Source organism: Dendrobates tinctorius, unplaced genomic scaffold (genome assembly GCF_039654945.1).
Source record: "Dendrobates tinctorius isolate UK_male_01 unplaced genomic scaffold, ASM3965494v1 ptg000144l, whole genome shotgun sequence".
Taxonomy (NCBI): Eukaryota; Metazoa; Chordata; class Amphibia; order Anura; family Dendrobatidae; genus Dendrobates; species Dendrobates tinctorius.
The window spans coordinates 368,574-376,412 of record NW_027361811.1 but is presented as its reverse complement, the minus strand read 5'-3'; positions in this window follow the sequence as shown (position 1 = coordinate 376,412).

Sequence of the window (7,839 nt, the reverse complement as noted above, 5' to 3'; positions counted from 1 at the left end):
CAGTATGTAAGGGATGGTTCTATATAGAAGTGTCAGGAACACCGCACTGAACTTTCTCACTGAGCCAGTGCGCGTGTCCTGAGTAAAGCGAACTGTGCTCAAAGATACCTATGGAGCAGGCAGCAGCTGAGTAGGTGCGTACTTCAGAACAGCAGGACCTGAAGCACGTGACTGCTGGGGGCGTGGCCTAAGCTCCAGAGAGCTAGGAGCTGCAAGAGAACTAGCAGGGTAACTGCGAGACAAAGTTACCAAGGGGCATAGACAGGGAGGATAGTCAGGACATAGCCAATGAGTCATACACAGAGATAGCTGCGAGGTACAAGAGGGGCGAGCAGAGAGTAGTCAGATAACAGGCAACGAGTAATACACAGAGAGAATAGCACAGTACCGAATCAAAAGGCAAACTCACAACGGGGAACAGAACCGGGTCAGAATCATATAAACAAGCTATAACAAAGAACGGGCACAGGCACTCGGCCAAAGGCAAAAGTATAACTGACAGGGATTGGAGCTTCCCAGGGGTTTAAGAAGCTCTCCCAGAACCAAAAAGAGGTCACAATCATTAACCGGAGGTGTGCAGGTCAAAACCTGCACTGAGCTCCAGACATTAACCCCTGACGTGCAGCTCAAAAACCTGCACTGGGATCATGACAGTACCCCCCTCTCAACGGGGGGCCTCTGGACCCCCAGGCTTCCCCGGGTACTTGGCATGGAAAGCCCGAACCAGGCTATCTGCATGTACAGAGCGAGCATGGACCCATGAGCGCTCCTCTGGTCCATATCCCTTCCAGTGGACCAGATACTGCAGAGAGCGGCGCACCCGCCGAGAGTCCACAATATGTCCGACCTCATACTCCAATTGACCCTCCACCAGCACTGGAGGAACAACAGGCTCGGAGTCCTCTTTGACAGAACCGGATTTCAACAGAGATTGATGGAACACATTGGATATTTTTAAGGAGGCGGGAAGACACAACCTACATGCCACTGGGTTGACTATCTCCATAATCTCGTACGGACCAATGAACTTTGGTCCCAACTTAACTGATGGTACCTTTAAGTTGATGTTACGTGTGGAAAGCCAAACTTTCTCTCCCACCTGAAACATGCCCTGGGCCAGAGAAATATTACGCTGGACTTCAGCCCAGAGGTTTTTTAACCGTTGAACGGACCCCTCTACCTCTGGACAACCGGAATCCACCCGTGAAAACTTCCCAAAATGCGGATTAAACCCATAGTTAATCAGGAATGGGGACATCTTGGTGGACTGACTCACCCGGTTGTTAAAAGCGAATTCCGCCAACGGTAACGCATCACACCAATCCTCCTGTCTGGCGGAGGTCAGACACCTTAGAATTTGTTCCAGGGATTGATTGGTGCGTTCTATCTGACCAGTTCTCTCCGGGTGATATGCCGACGAGAAGGAGAGTGAGATGCCCAATTTCATACAGAATGCCCTCCAAAATTTGGCCACAAACTGCACACCTCTGTTAGACACCACATTCAGGGATACCTCATGCAATCGGACCACATGCTGCACAAACAACCTTGACAATGTTTCTGCTGAGGGTAATGCTGCCAAGGGAATGAAATGGGCCTGTTTAGAAAACCTATCCACCACCACCCAGATCACAGTATTGCCCCTGGAAGGTGGAAGGCCGGTAATAAAATCCATGGAAAGAGGAGTCCATGGCCTATCAGGAACCGGTAAAGGTATGAGTTCCCCAGTCGGCCGGGTTATGCGAGGTTTTGGAAAGGGCACACACACCACAAGCAGAAAAAAATTTGTTGACATCCGACCTTAGTGAAGGCCACCAAAAACCCCTAGCTACTGCCTCTCTAGTGGCCGTAATACCTGGAAGAGCACTCAGCCTAGACTCATGAAACACCTGCAGAAGTCTAGGCCACAATAACTCTGGAACAAACAATTTATCCCCTGGCCTGGTTGCCGGAGCTAGGGCCTGAGCCCTTAGAATTTCTTGTTCCAACTCAGATGAGACCCCCGCCACTACCTCCCCTGGGGGAAGAATGAAGGATGGCTGCTCGGGAGGAGACACCGGGTCAAAACTTCTGGACAGGGCATCCGCTTTAACATTTTTGGACCCCGGTCGAAAAGTAATGGAGAACTGAAATCGTTGAAAAAAAAGTGACCAACGGGCTTGTCTAGGAGTAAGCCTCTTAGCAGATTCAAGGTATGCCAAATTTTTGTGATCCGTGACAACCGTGATTGGGTGAGCCGCCCCTTCCAAAAAGTGCCTCCATTCCTCAAACGCCAGCTTGACTGCAAGAAGTTCTCTATTGCCTACATCATAGTTTCACTCGGCTGAAGAGATCTTCTTGGAGAAGAAGGCACAGGGTCTGAGATTGGTATGGGTGGCTGGACCCTGGGACAGCACAGCCCCCTCCCACTTCAGAAGCATCCACCTCCACAATGAATAGTTTGGATGGGTCTGGTTGGACCAACACTGGGGCGGACATTAAACATTTCTTAATAGCTGAGAAGGACTCCTTAGCGAGTACAGACCAATTTTTTACATCAGCGCCCTTTCGGGTAAGATCCGTGAGTTGTTTAGCCACTTGTGAGAAACCTTTAATGAATCTCTGATAATAGTTCGCAAATCCTAAGAAGCGCTGGAGCCCCTTGAGATCTCGAGGCTGAACCCAGTCAGCGATCGCCAGCACCTTCTTAGGATCCATACGAAACCCCTCACAGGACACAATCAACCCCAAAAAAGACAGTTCCTGTACAAAAAATGAACATTTTTCCAATTTAGCGAACAATTGGTTCTCCTTGAGTCTCTGGAGAACTGTCTGTAGATGTTGCAAGTGAGATTGGCTGTCCGGGGAATACACCAAAATGTCATCCAAATAAATAATAACAAAACTGCCTATCAGGTCAGAAAACACCACATTGATGAAATTCTGGAATATAGCGGGTGCATTAGTTAACCCAAACGGAATTACCAGGTTTTCAAAGAGTCCTTCTGATGTGAGGAACGCAGTTTTCCACTCGTCCCCTTCCCGAACCCTTATGAGATTATAGGCCCCCTGGAGATCTAACTTGGAGAACCATTGGGCCCAAGATAACTGGTTACATAAGTCTGGGATGAGGGGAAGCGGGTAAGTGTTCCTAACCGTTATCTTGTTCAGTTCCCGAAAGTTGAGGCACGGCCGCAAACCACTATCTATCTTCACAAAGAAGAATCCTGCTGCCACAGGTGACACAGAAGGCCTGATATGCCCTTTGCGGAGACTCTCAGCTATGTACTCCTTCATGGCTTGGCGCTCAGGCCCAGACAAATTGAACAATCGAGCCTTAGGTAACTTGGCTCCGGGTACTAAATCAATGGCACAATCGTAGGGTCTGTGTGGTGGCAGCGCCTCAGCCTCACCTTCGTAAAAAACTTCTTCGAAATCCTTCAGGTTCTCCGGAATACCTTCCAGACCGACAGACGACACAGATACGGATTTAACAGCGTTAACAAGGTGTCCATGGTTACCGCATTTATCCTTGCATCCCCATTGAGTGATCTCCCCTTTAACCCAATCAATGGTAGGATTATGGCGTTGAAGCCAAGGCATCCCCAGTACCAGTCCTGCAGGCAAGTTATCTAGCACAAGACCACTTAGTTTTTCCACATGAGTGGAACCCACTTTTAGAGAAAAAAGTTCAGACCCGCAACAGATACCGTCCTGGGTAAGAGGGGACGAGTCAATTGCCACAAGTTTAACAGGATCCTGAAGCCTGACTGTCCCTATCTTCTTAAGAGTCATAATTTTGGAATCAGTCAGGTTCACAGCAGAACCACAGTCAACAAAAGCAGTAGTCTGAACCGGACCATTACCAAGTTCCAGTTCCACCTGCAGCACCATTTTTGCACGTGAGGAAAATTATACCTGAAGGTCTGAGTAGCTTCCTCGACTACTACCCAGACCTAGTCGTTTCCCGCCATCTTGGAGGATGACGGACAGGAGGGGCAGTCATGCTTCCAGTGTCCAGATTCCCCACAATAGAAGCACAACTGCTTCTCCCGGCGGCGTCTTTTTTCCTTCTCACAGGTGACAGCGCTGACCTCCATAGCCACAGGAAGAGTCCGGGTCTCATCTCCACTGAAGAATAATGGTGTTTCCTGTTGCATGACGCCTCTAGCCCGTAGCCTGCAATCCATGCGAACCGCTTGGGTCATGGCATCCTCCAGGGCGTCAGGTGGAGGATGGAGTGCCAAGGCATCTTTCAGACATTCACACAGGCCTCTACGGAACAGCCCCCGAAGGGCGGCATCACTCCAAGAAATCTCGGCTGCCCAACGTCTGAATTCCGTACAGAACCATTCAGCCGAGTGCTCCCCCTGACAGACACTCATCACCTTGTCCTCAGCCAAATGCACGCTATCAGGCTCATCATAAATAAGCCCTAAGGCTTCAAAAAACGCATCCACAGACATTCTCTCCAGGGCAGAAGAGGAAAGCGAAAATGCCCAGGCTTGTGGGGACCCCCTAAGCATGGACATAACCACCCCCACCCTCTGTTTCTCATCCCCAGAGGAGCGGGGTCTCAAAGAGAAAAAGAGCTTACAGCCCTCCTTAAATGCTCTGAATTCATCTTTGTTACCAGCAAACGTATCTGGCAATTTAACCGGGGATTTGGGTGGGACTAAAATGACATATCTATTCCCCACCTGCTGAAAACCTGCGGAAAGCACCCCCTGAACGGAGTCCTCAACCCGCCATTGGGACTGAGCCAGAGCTTGGTGTTCCAAACTAAGCTTCTGCAGCGACTGAGTCAAGCATTTCAGCTGCTCATATAAAGCACACATTGGGTCCATGCTGCAGAAGTGAGGAGAGAAAAAAAAAAATCATGGTCAGTTATAATGTCGGGAACACCGCACTGAACTTCCTCACTGAGCCAGTGCGCGTGTCCTGAGTAAAGCAAACTGTGCTCAAAGATACCTGTGGAGCGGGCAGCAGCCGAGTAGGTGCGTACTTCAGAACAGCAGGACCTGAAGCACGTGACTGCTGGGGGCATGGCCTAAGCTCCAGAAAGCTAGGAGCTGCAAGAGAACTCCTAGCAGGGTAACTGCGAGACAAAGTTACCAAGGTGCATAGACAGGGAGGATAGTCAGGACGTAGCCAATGAGTCATACACAGAGATAGCTGCGAGGTACAAGAGGGGCGAGCAGAGAGTAGTCAGATAACAGGCAACGAGTCATACACAGAGAGGATAGTGCAGTACCGAATCAAAAGGCAAACTCACAACGGGGAACAGAACCGGGTCAGAACCAACAACGAACAGGCACACGGAGGTCACCACACTCGGCCAAAGGCAAAAGCAAAAGTATAACTGACAGGGATTGGAGCTTTCCAGGGATTTAAGAAGCTCTCCCAGAACCAAAGAGAGGCCACAATCATTAACCCTAGGTGTGCAGGTCAAAACCTGCACTGAGCTCCAGACATTAACCCCTGACGTGCAGCTCAAAAACCTGCACTGGGATCATGACAGTACCCCCCTCTCAACGGGGGGCCTCTGGACCCCCAGGCTTCCCCGGGTACTTGGCATGGAAAGCCCGAACCAGGCTATCTGCATGTACAGAGCGAGCATGGACCCATGAGCGCTCCTCTGGTCCATATCCCTTCCAGTGGACCAGATACTGCAAAGCTCAAAATCCTGCACTGGGATCATGACAATAAGAAGACATAATACTTTGTAATAATGGGAAAAAACTGTTCATAAAAAGAAGATGCTACATCATAAGGGGCCGCCCCATACATAAATAGAGACGATGGCACTTAATAAGGGATGCCCCTTCCTGGGATATTGTCCCCCATACTGGGACCATTCCTGGTATAATGTGCTCCTTCCTGGGATAATGTTTTCTGCTCACCAGTACATAAAAAAAATATACTACCCGTATTCACAAGCGCTGCATGGTGTTCACTTCTACAGCCGGTGCAGCTGACTTCAGCATTCCCGCCATGGTGCATGGTGTCACTGCCACGTGTCCCTAGTCACGGGCACGCCAACGTCAGTTGCCAGCCTATGATAGACCACTGGCATGTATTGCAGCTCAGGAAGCCAGCAGGTCCCCTGTGCCACAAAACATTTCAGTAGAATCTGGCTCCAAGGACTTGCATCCAGCATTTCCATCCAGCTGATATAGTCGTTGGTGTTGGCATGCCCCCTCCACCTTTGGGCCCCTGGTGCAGTGAGTAGCTGTGATCGCTGACATCACAGTTGAGCCACGAGCACATACTATGTATATTACTAATGTCAGCAGTTAGGTGAGCAGTCCTTAATTATAACACAAGTTTTATCACATTATCTTTATCCAGCAATCAAGGCTTTTAATATTCTATGCACAATACATGTGAACTGGCACAGAATAAAAATGAATTATTGCTATATGCATAATGACACATGAGGAGAATGATATTATTGCACTGTATACATATGCAGGGCAAGTGTCAGGGCCCTGAGCAGGCTGGGGGGCCCACTCGCCATCAGGGACACCAGAACGCTATGGGAACTGGTGCCAATGCCTGCAAGTGGGCCCCCCACTTGCTCAGGGCCCCGGTACTTGCAATACTTACCTCTTCCTGTTCATCTGCTGTAGCGTCTTCCACGTCTTAGCACTCTGTGATGTTTCAGGTCAGATGGTGCGATGACGTGATATATGTGGCCCATCATATAATGGAGTATCATATGGGGTCCATCATACACTGGAACATTATATGGGGAACATTATGTATGGAGCATCATATGGGGACCATTATACTGAAGCATAATATGGGACCATTATATACTGGAGCATCATATGTTGCCCATTATATATGGAGCATCATATGGGTGACATCATATAATGGAGCATTATATGGGGTCCATCATATAATGTAGCATCATGTGGGGCCCATTATGTATGGAGCATCATATGGGGCCCATTTTGTATGGAGAACCATATGGGGTCCATTTTATATGGAGTATCATATGGAGCTTATTTTACATAGAGAATTTTATGGGGTCCATTATATATGGAGCATCATATGGGGCCCATCATATAATGGAGCATCATGTGGGGCCCATCATGTAATGGAGCATGATGTGGGACCCATTATATATGGAGCATCATATGGGGCTCATTATATATGGAGCATTATATGAGGCCCATTATATATGGAGCATTATATGGGGCCCATTATATATGGAGCATCATATGGGGCCCATCATATAATGGAGCATCATGTGGGGCCCATTACATATGGAGCATCATATGGTGCCCATTATATATGGAGCATTATATGGGGCACATTATGTAAGGAGCAAAGTATGGGGTTCATTTTGTATAGATCAAGGTATGGGGCTCATTATACTGTATGGAGTATTATATGGGGCTCATTATACTGTATGGAGCACTATATGGTATCCATAATACTGTATGGAGTATTGTATGTGGCTCATTATTCTGTATAGAGCAATATATGGGGCTTGTTATTCTGTCTGCAGCAATATATGGAGCACATTATACTGTATGGAGCACTATATGGTACCCATAATACTGTATGGAGCATTATATGGGGCTCATTATTCTTCATGGAGCATTATATGACTCTCATTATGTTTGGAGCATTATATGGGGTCCATCTTATTCAGTATGGAGCAATATACTGTCTGCTTTCTGACCTATTGTACAATAGTTATCACTCATGTAATTTTAGAAGTGAAAACTTTGGCATTGTATACCTATATTTCTCTGCTGTATCTATGCATTACGAATTGTGGTACGTTTTAAAGGGGCCACTGAGACTCTTTCACCTGGGGCCCACAAAAACTTGGAGCCAGCCCAG